General features: G+C 44.6%; 1 pseudogene; it reads left to right on the forward strand.

Annotated features, from left to right (window-relative positions):
* The window catches only part of LOC101322457 (ectonucleotide pyrophosphatase/phosphodiesterase family member 7-like), a 77,180-nt pseudogene extending 72,936 nt beyond the window's left edge, over positions 1–4,244 (forward strand).
* Positions 4,245–11,508: the final 7,264 nt, after the last annotated feature.

The raw sequence follows: 11,508 nt of genomic DNA on the forward strand, positions 1-11,508 counted from the left end.
CATCTGAGATTTAACATGCTGGATATGCAGGGCTGTCTAAGACCCTCACAATGTCAATGTCAGCTTATTCTAAATAATAAAATAGTCAAACTATGTTCTACAAAACGTTAGAAGCTTCATCCTTCCAGCCAATTCCATACTTGACAGCAAAGTCAGTTTCCACGGATGTTAAAGTACCGTCGCTAAAAACTGAGAATTATGTCTAATGCCAATCAGAAATGCAATAAATATTAGAGGATTTGCAAGTTAAAGCAACCATAGAAATTCTACTATCAGAAAGGAAAATGTGTTACTGTAGAGGTTACAAATAAGATGCTAGAACCCAAAAGCAAAAGCATTTCTGTAACTATTTCCATAAGTTAATCAAGAGTGAGAATAGGATGGGTTTTCCACCCCTAAAAGGAGACATGATTCATGCATTCATTCAACCCACATTTAATCAGCAGTCAGCACTTACTCTGAGCCAGGCCTGTTCTAGGTCCCAGGAAAAGTACGTTCAACAAGATCAGCACAGCCCCTGATTTCCCAGAGCTCACATTCTAGAGGAGAGAACTAGATAGTAAAAAAGTAAGCAAATTAAGGTAATTTCAGGTTGGGGAAAGTGCTTTAGAGAAAATAAAACTGGATCTCAAAATAGGAAATGAATGCTGGAGGGCAGAGGGGACAATATTTCACCTACAGCTATGGATAGCAGAGTTTCTGGAACCTCGCAAAGTACTTAGTATTAAGACTTCTGTCTTAAGTCAAGCTTCCTAAAAGCAGAGCCTGAGGCAGGGATGTGGTGCTCATAATGTATTGAGGGAGAGTTCTCAGGAGATGGGAGTGAGGAAAACTGACAGGGCAGGAGGAGGACCTAAGTGAGACGTGGCCTCAGCTGGAGACCAGCTTCAGCCTGATCTCACGGGGAGCACTGGAACATGAATTGCACCCCCAAGTCATCCCACCCTGAAGCCAGGGAGCTGGCTTTATGTCCTGAAGTCAATCACTGGCCATGAGCTGCTGGGGATAGAGGAGCAGTATAGGATACCTGCCCAGGTGAGGCAGGACTTGGCCACTTGGCAAGGGAATTTTCCAGAACATGGGGGAACTGAGAAACATTAGTAGCCACCCTCACAGAAATGTGTGTGGGTGCAGGCCCAGTAAGGGGATCTTGGTGGGGTACCAACAGCATCCCCTACAACTTCCAAATTTGTTTCCTGCTTCTCTCTCTCAAATGGTACATGGGAAGTTTTGGCATTATGCTTAGTTATACTTTTCTGCCCATTTGTAGACCAGATAGCCACAACCCAGGTGCCACTATCCCACAATTCTTCCCTGTAATTTGTTCTCCATACCAAATTGACACCGTCACACCAGCACCCTCTCTTCGTTCTTTTAAAGCCAATGAACTTTACAGTGTTTTTCATAACATCCAAATCTTGGGTGTCCCAGAAGTGTCCCAGAACAGCCCTCAAGTTAATAGCCAAGATGAAGGAAAATACTTGCTCCCCAGATAAGCAGGTCAGTCTTTCATGGAACCAGAAATCTATCCAGCTTATACTATGTGCCCAGTCCTGGTTGAGGAGCTGCTTTACAACAGAAACTATTTAGTGAGATGGGTCCATCTTATTGTTAACTCATTGGTGAGTGTACATAAAATTATTTTCCTAACAATTTTACCAAGCTTTGTCAAAATCTAGCTTTCTGCTGGGGAGCAAATCATTTAATATTTTCATGACTTTGAAATCACTTGTGTTGTTAACACAGCCTCATTTTTGGCCTGAAGACTCAGTTTGGCTCAGAGTAAATCCTTCACCTTGTAACCAAGTCAAAGCTCTGCTCCCCCGCATGCTCCCTACCCTCACCGTAAACCCTCTGGTGGCCCCAGCAGCCTGGGGTGGAAGGAGTATGGTCTACTCCTCTCAGGCCCCCCACACCTCTTTCCCTGGTTTACCCACTGGTGACAAGGAGAGGGAAGAGATGGCAGCTCCTCCCATGATGGCTTGGTGGTAGGCCAGGGCCCTTTTCCTGTTGGCTATAATCTACTGCCCTGTGTAGTTGCCCATGGCCTGACATAGAAGGTGAAGGTCACTGGGCCCCAGTGACAAGGGCTTCAGGGTCAAGCAGCAACCCCAGGACCTGCCCAGGCCTTATAAGACTCAGCTGCATTTCATGGCTGACCCACCCCATTCCTCTGACGTAAGGAATCCCATGCCCCATGCTGCAGCCATTTCTGCCGCGACTGGAGGCTCCAATCTCATCTTCCTTCTGCAGATTCCAACCTTGGGGTCTACAGGCACATTTCAGATCCACCTTCAGGACCCCTCAGGAGACAGAAACTGGAGGAGATAATCATTGCCCCCTCTTCATCTGACCATGCGGTCTGGCCCATTGCTCTTTGTTCCTCTCCAGGAAACTAAAAGCTGAGCTCATTGAACACTAACTAACATGCTCCACATGCATTTAGTCCTCACAACCACCATACGAGGTAGCATTAACATCCCCGCTTTACAGATGAGGAAACAGAGGTGGAGAGCATCTGAGTGACATGCATCCAAGTGGGAGAGAAAAGATAAACCCAGGCAATCCAGCATCGAGCACACCTTTAACTGCCCTATTGTCTGCCTCTGGGTTGGGCGTCAAGCCCAGTGGCTGAACAGACATCTGCACAGGGAACAAGATGACAGTCTCCCCTTCACACAAACACCCCCAAATTTTATAAACATTATACATGGGAACCAGTTAGGCAGATTCTCCCCTCTCCAACAGCCCCAGAGGAAATCCACAGATCTTATCTCATTGGCTCTGACTGGGACCTGGGCCCAAGGCTGAACCAATTGCTATGGCCAGGGGATGCAGCGTCCTCTGACTGGCCAGGCCAGAGCCACATCCCACCTCTGGAGCCTGATGTGGACCCAACACATCTTGCGTGGAGCAAGAGTAGGGAGGAGAGCTACCAGGGGATGTCAGATGCTCCAAACCAGCAGACAGGGGAGGGGGTGCTGGGCAGGCAATCATAATAGCTGTCCACTGCACACACCGGGGAAGGCTTGTGGTGGCTTCTTAGGTCTAGAGGCAAAGAAAAGAGTGCCTACTATGGCCAAAACACAGTGCCCAATACTTTATCTTAAAGTTACCTGGATTAACCCTCACAAAAATCCCATCAATTTTTTGGCATTTTACAGGTAGGAACACTGAAGCACTAAGAGATTAAACTCACTCACCATTACCAACTTAGAAAGTGCCATTTTTCTTCCATTCTAAGGAACTGTTTTTTTCATTTTGCAGTCCCAAATTGGAACGCATATGCCAGTCACTGGAGTGTCGTGGTTTCATAGGCAGCATTTTTCTTCATAGGAGCACATAACATAACGGCAGTTCTCACAGTTAACGGTGTTTTAGATTCCACGAGATCCTGGTGATGCCAGGAACGAAGTCCAATCCTGTCCGACTCTGAAGCCACATGTTTTCCATACCTTTGGACTGGGGCAGGGATGCTGACACGTTGGACTTTGCACATTATGAGAAAGATAGGAGAAATGTCCCTGATAGACTTTTCTTCTTGCACTTGCAGGGGAGGAAAACAGCATCATTCCACTATCCCGGGGGAGGCGCCAAGTACAAAGGCGAGGCCGTCCAGCGGTCCCTGGTGGAGCCGTACACCGACCCAGACAGCAATGAGACGGAGTGGAGGGAGAACACGGATACCGTCATGAACTGGTTCAGTAAGGAAGACTTTGACTTCGTGACTCTGTACTACGGAGAGCCGGATAATGTGGGACACCACTTTGGGCCCGAGACAGAGAACAGGAGGGTGATGACTCAGCAAATCGACAGAACCATCGGGTACCTGTTGGAAGCCATTGAGAGGCACAGCTTGACTGAGCACCTCAACGTCATCATCACATCTGACCACGGCATGACCACTGTGAAAAAGAAGCCCAAAGTCACCGAGATCCTCCTGACCAACTACATCAGCTTCAGGGACTTGGTCAAGTTTGATATTGTGGACTATGGCAGCTTTGGGATGCTCCTGCCCAAACCAGGGCAAGAGGAAGCCGTTTACCAAGCGCTGAAAAATGCACACCTTCACCTCAATGTCTGCAAGAGGGAGGAATTTCCAGAACGCTTCCATTTTGCCAAACATGAGTGGGTCTTGCCAATCGTGATGTATGCTGACTCTGGTTATAACATCAATGGGGTGAGTAGATTCTAAAATGAATAAATTCCATCTTGAATTTGGAAGGCAGTCACTAGGGAAGGACCGTTCTGAAAAAATTAAAACATAAGTGCATGCATGATGAGTTGCAACCCACTGTTTTCCAAGTGTTCCCCACCCCCCACCCCACAACCCAGACAACCCATCCTGTCCCACGTTACCATTATGCAATGATAATGACACACATCCCTGACCAAGGTTAAGTGTCCAGAGCTATGTTAAAAATTTAACATGAGTTATTTCATTTTTGTCTTCCCAACAACTCTAAAGATAGGTATTCTTATCTCCCCATTTTAACGAGGAAGAAACTAAAGCTAGAGAGAAGTGATTTGGAATTAGAATTGTAAGGCTGATGTCTGAACCCAAGCCTATGTGTTTGATCATTATGCACAAATCACCAAGAGATTGACCCAAAAAAACACCTTCTGGTTCCCATTTGCATATATCCAGAAATACGCAATCCTGTTCACTTAAAAATTTATACACAGATGCCCACAGCAGCATTATTCATAATAAACAATAGGTGGAAACAACCCAAATGCCCATCAACTAATGAATGTGTAAACAAATTAGGGTCTATCCATACAGTGGAATATTACGTAACGATTAAAAGGAAACGAAGTACAATACATGTTATAATTTGAATGAACCTTGAGAACATTATGCTCAGTGAAAGAAGTCAGATGCAAAAGACCACATATTGTATGATTCCATTTAAAAGAAATGTCCAGAATACACAAATCTATAGACACAGGGCATAGACTGGTGTTTGTCTAGGGCCGGGGGAAGTTGGAGGGAATGGGGAGTAATGGCTGAAGGGTACAGGCTTTCTTTTTGGGGGGATGTAAGTGTTCTAAAATTGGTTGTGATGATAGTTTCACAACTGTGAATACACCAGACATCACTGAATTGTATACTTTAAATGGGTGTATTGCATTGTTTATGAATTATATCTCAACAAAGCCATTATGAAAAAAATAAGGAAGCCTGAAGAAGAAAGTACCAAAATCAATGCTAATTGTGAGACATAAGTGAGGTCTTTTTTTTTTTTTAACTACTAACCTATAATTCATGGCAGAACAAAGTTTAGGTGTTCAAAACATCACGTGACAGAAGACCATCCCAGGTACAGCTTGAAGAATCCTTGTCTAAGGCTATGAACAGGAGTCAAACATTATGTTTACAATCTGTATACTCAGCTTGCTACAAGTCCAGAGAATAACACATATGGGAAAACTCATAAGCTTATTGTTTATTGTTAGTGGAAACATTCACAGTAAAATGCAACACTTTATTGGTATTTTGTAATCCTTCAAGTGGCCTGGAGCTAATAAGGCCTTGCCAAGAACAGATTCCATAGTCACTGGCCTCTTTTTAAACCTGGTTCATGATGTAACAGGTTGAGAGGGATGTTAAGACATTTAATCAAACAGTCATATTCCCAGAGTGACCAACTAGATAGTCTGAGAGACAGGATGCTGTGATCAGTTTAATCTTCCAGAAAACTGACCATTAGACAGAAAATCCTTTGGGCCTCAGTGCCCTCGTTGAATCCACTTCTCAGATTCCCACCCACCTGCCTGCCTTGATGGGCGTGACTCTTCTCACTTCAGGACTGAGGAGCTTGCAAAGCACATGAGGCCATCACTGGGGGGCACTTAACAGTTCTTAACAGGCTGCTCCATGGCCTCAAAGGCCGTTGGACCAGTTTCTTTAGACAGGTGAGGGAGCCTAAGCTGAACAGACAAGAGCTTTCTATACTGAACAAGCCAACTAGGAGACCAACTTTTCAATATACAGAGCATCACATGTCTTACATGCCAGAATATATGTTGGTCCTAAGAAAATATAAACAGTGCTGTGCTGTGACTGATGTTACCTAGTCATTTGAAAAGGAGGACAGACAAAAACCAACCCAGCATTCATTAAACAATTACCTACAGTCCTTACTCCCTCCTCTCTAATCGTCTCCCAGACTCCAAAATGATATAGATAGATAGATGCACTTCTGTGCCTTAAGAAACATACCTGGCTCTAGAACCAGTCTGGGTTCAGATACCTGCTCCAACACTGGCTACTACATGACTCAGGGCAGTTTCCTCAGCTGTAAAATGGGGATGATAATGATAGTGCCCTCACTTTAGAAAGCATTCAGAACAATTCACAGTACACAGTAAGCCCTCTATGTTTAAGCCTATTATAACTGTCAGTATTACTATCTTAATGCTGTTTCTAATGGGTATGTTTTTCTTTATTCTCTTCCTTAAAGATCTTCCATTCCTTCCTCTCTCTGCCACTGCAGACAGCAGTGTCCTTCCTTGTCATTTAAGTTTTCAAAGACTTCCTGGATCCAACAAGCATGACATTAACTAAAGGGCAGTTTTCTTTCAGGGGACTGGAATCTAAAATGGCTCTTTTGTTATTATTTTTTAGCAAATTATATTTCAACAAAGGAGATCATGGCTTTGATAATGTCTACATGGACATGAAGATCATATTCAGAGCTTTTGGGCCAGATCTCAAGAAGAATCACCTGGCTGAGCCTTTTGACAGCATCCACATCTACCCCCTCATGTGGAAGCTCCTGGGGGTTACCCCTGTGCCCCACAATGGCTCCCTGGCAGTCACCCAGGAAATGCTTATAGACGCTTATGACCAGCAGCCAGGTGTGATAAAAAAGCCACCACTAAGAGATTGGTAGTGTGTCCTGAGACAGAAAAGATTCAAAAGGGGGTTTCCTGAATGCGGGAAAAGTCAAGCAGAATAATCCTGTTTCCTGGCAGCTTCAGTGCCCCCAGCACAAGATTATCATCAGCAGCTCTGAACAGGTAGCAGAAGAAGTAGGAAATCCCTCGCTGTGTTGGTGACATTTTATATAGTGCCTGTGGGGCAAGAAGGAAGGCTCTCCATAGAGGAAGTCAGGCGATAATCCTTCTGAGCCTCAGCAAGCATGCATAGTCTGCGCCCAGATACCCCTTGTAGATTCTGAATAGCAGCCTTCCTTCAGCAACTCTGTGCATGCGGGTGCCTGGAGGAAAGAAAGCTGCTCACAGGCGAAGAACGAAGCCTTAGCACTCTACTCATGGCTAAAAAGAGGGGCAGGGGTTCCTGTAAATGAGGTTGTGAATTCTGAAGACTTCAAAATCCTAAATCTGGGTGATATAAAGGAAGAAAGGAAGCATCTCTGGGAATTCATTTGTTTACAAACACTGGCCAGCTTTTCTTTTGCGGGGAGAGACTTAGAACACTGCCGGATGATTTATCAGATGCTTAGAGCAACCATACTTAATTGAAATGGAGTACAAAGAACAGCTTCCTGCACCCTTTTCCTTTCTTCCAAGCCACTGCCCACAATCTTCTTGTGAATTTACTGGAAGCAGGCTGTTTTGCAGAAAACTAAGTGAATGGATGGCAATTCTCTAAGTTATTGAGAATTTTTTTTTTAAGTTTTAGAGTTTTGCTACAACTCTTTGGCCCCTACCGCCTGTCCCATAGTCCTGGGAGCCTGAGGTAAGGTGTGTTTGACCACCAGTTACTGATAAGCAGGACATCCCACCAACTGATTTTCAGCGAATTGGCTTTTGGCAAAGTGGTCACTAGGCAAATGGGTCATTTGGCGAATAGGTTGTTTAGTAAATCGTCTTTCAACGACTTGCCCTAAGAGATTTCTCTACAGTGAGCACTTCCTTGGGTTAAATGTACATTTTGTTTCCATAATTAATATTCACTAGCACCTCAATGGGAAACTTCCCAGGGACCCAGGAGCAGCCTCTTAATCAGATCATTTAAAACCATCTGATTTTTTATTAACAGGAGCGGACATGCAGAGGGCATCTGCTCTCCAAAATACAGCTATCGGTCTCGGGATTGTCGCAGGAGTTCTTGTGGTTCTCTTTGTTGCTGGTGTGACATTCACGGCCTTTGGTTGGGAAAAAAGTGAGTAGTCTCTGCGGGTTTTCTGTGGTTGATCAGTGCACATAGTAATAATCCATTTCAACCACTTCCTGAGTGCCTAGGGGTCCAGCACTTTGACAACCCAGTAACCAGGGATATCCTCGTGGGCTTGCATCCTGGACAGTCATACAGGGCCCAGGACTCAGAACAGCCCCCAGCTTGGTCTGATCTCAAAAATCTTGATTTTTTTTAACAAGGGCCCCATTTTCATTTTGCACTGGGCCCCAAAAATTATGTTCCGGTCGCATGCGCTTCCCAGGGCTGCTGTAACAAAATACCACACACTGGGTGGCTTATAACAACAGAAATTTGTTGTTTCACAGAACTGGAGGCTAGAAGTCTGAGATCAAGGTATCCACATGATCCCTCTGAAATCTGTAGCAGAGAATCCTTCCTTGCTTCTCCTAGCTTCTGCTGGTTGCCAGCGATCCTCAGCATTCCTTGGCTTGTAGACACAATCTCTGCCTCCACCGTCACACGGCCAACTTCTCCCTGTGTCTCTGTCTTCACATGGTGTTCTCTCCTCTTATAAGGACACCAGTCATGGGATTTACGGCCCCCTGTATTCCAGTATGACCTCCTCCCATCTTAATAATACCTGCAGAGACCTTATTTCCAAATAAGGTCACACTCCTATGTACCCGGGGTCAGGACTTCCAACATATCCTTTTGGGGGAACACAATTCAACCCATAACACTGGTCCTGCCACCAACCAAAGCATTCTGTGGACCTGTTGCACCTCTTTCTACATTTCCAAAGTTATATAAGGAGATTGAGCCTCCCGCAACCCTTATTACACCCAATCCTGACCGTTTCTCTACGTTCAAAGAGCCCCTGACTCAACAGTAAGGGGGCCTCCTGAATACTGTAAACAGCCTAAGGAAAGTCAGAACTTTACTTAACCTTAACTCCATTACAAAGCCCACATTTAACATAATTTATATTTGAACTATAAAATTTTCCTATAAGTTGAAACATGACCTATAAAGGTCTCTACACCCTGAAGCAACATTTTAGAAAGAAATCAGTTGGTCCTTTTCTACAGAAACCATTAGCCATAGGAGGGATAAAGGAAAAACCTCAAGGTACTCATTGAATGGCCAGTCCCACAGCATAATTTCTAAAAGGCAACCATTCCATACAGTTAAAATGCATTAGCTTTTTATCATCATCATTAAAAAAAGCCTCAAATCCAGAGGCTGAATCTTTACTATAACATGTGCACGTACACATCTCCTCTGCCACTGACAGGACTAATTGGATATACCCTAATGCTTCTTGAAACATCAACACCACCTGGAATTTTCACTTTTTATGTTAAACAGCAGTCCTAATCTTCACTTACACCTGAACACACCACACCTGTGAGGTCCATGGGACATTACAAATCCCTTCAGTGCCTTGATCCTTCCAAGTTCAGATCTGAGATGTATTACCTTATGATCTTTGTCCCCACACCAAAGCCCGCACACAAAGATAAAGGTATCTTCTGTGTGCAGGTCAGTGGTGTGGCCCACTCAGGGTTCTTCCCCAATCTGCTAGCTATCTATGGCATCAGGAAGGCTGGACCAGCCTAGATTTATTAATATCTTAGTATAACATCATGCAGTATCACTTACTCTGGTGTTAACTGTGCATGTCCTTTTGCTCCTCAGAGGAAAGGCAATTAATAGCTATTATGTGTGTTAATAGAAAGTGTGGTATTTATGAGTTTAACTGACCCATTCCTCTTGGTGTTCACTGTCTCCTGCAGGCAGAAAGCTGATCAAAACAGCACAGGTGAACCAGTACGCCTGACCAAGCTCTGACATCGTTCCTTCAGGACAAGATGCAACCATATCATATGTCAGGTGTTTCTACCCCAGGACGCTGTGACTCAAAGGATTTATGCAATATCTCAGACCCAGAAACCTTTAATTCCGCGTAAAAACACAGCAATAACCACAGTCAGTCCTCTTTATAAATCAAGTGTTGACGGAATAAGACAATTTTTGTGTCAGATGCTGTGCTCACATGGTTCTGGTGGAAGAAGAACAGATATAAGAGAATAAATGCATTCAATTAGAATTAATTCTCCTCTCTCGTTCTCATAGCTGAGCAGGGCTCAAGTGTTTCTCATCTGAAAGGGGTAATAAGATTTCATCTGTCCTTCTCATCTACCTTGTGCAAGCACATTTAACAAATTAGCTCCCAAGACACTTCCAAATGGAGTTTTATGAGAGATTTGTGAAGGTAAATGTATTAGACTTTGAACAGAGTTCAAACTCCAGAGGCAGCACCAGTGCCTTTCACTGTTCTGCTTTTCACTCAAGACATAATAAGGTCAAATGAAAGAAAATTTTTTCTTTTCTTCCCATCCCCACCTCTGTACCACTCTTACTCTTCTTCCGGATTCCTTTCCCTGCAAAGTCAAAGCTACTACTCTAAGCCCTCATAGTTCCATGTGCTCACCGGCGCGGTACATATTGCCATTGTACTTCTTTATTTGTTTGTGTGATAATTAGTTCAATACCTACTTCCCTCACGAGACCCTGAACCCCTGGAGAGCAGCAACCACTTGGGTTCTTCTCACTGTTGCATCCTCAGTGCCTGATAGTGCCAGGCACATAGTTGGCGCTTAATAAGTATTTGGTGAACGAAAGACTCTATGGGTTAGAAACAGACCCTAACTGGGGTCTGGGGCTGGGGGATCAAGGGCTCCTACCTTGTGTTGGAGGACGTCATTGAGAGGTCAATGAAATCGAGGGTAATCATTGTTAAATCCATCACACCTGTAGCCTGCCTTTATCGCTCAAGCTCGCTTTAGTTTTTGCTATAAAAGACTGGCAAATCCTCTAAGCCTAAACAATAAGACGTAGCCTAAACAATAAGATATAGCCTAAACAGTAAGATGTTTGCCCAACTTGTTTTCCAGGAACTTGGAATCAGCTGTCTCTAGTTCAAGCTGGTTAAGACTGGTTAGGACCACCGACCCTCCAACTGGGCATGCGCGAGTGTCCGTTCGTTGACCTTCTGACGTCAGAGGGCCAAAAACCCCACCCTCAGAACCTGCTAACCATTTTCTGGACAAGCGTCCCATGAAGATCCCTGTAGCTCATTTGCACCTGCGTGAAACGACCATTACCTCACATTTTTCCTATTTACAGTCGCCTTACCCCACGCCCTCCACGTCCCAGACTACCCGGCTTCTGTAGCCCATAAATACGCCAGCCCCTCACCCACAGGGAAGCAGGTTTGAGATTTGTTTTCTCGTCTCCTCACGCGGCTACCTTGTGAATAAACCCTTTCTCTGCTGCAAACGTCGGCGCCTCAGCGTTTGGCTTGCTGCGCCTCTGGCAAACGAACCTGTTGGGTA

Source organism: Tursiops truncatus, chromosome 15 (genome assembly GCF_011762595.2).
Source record: "Tursiops truncatus isolate mTurTru1 chromosome 15, mTurTru1.mat.Y, whole genome shotgun sequence".
NCBI lineage: Eukaryota > Metazoa > Chordata > Mammalia > Artiodactyla > Delphinidae > Tursiops > Tursiops truncatus.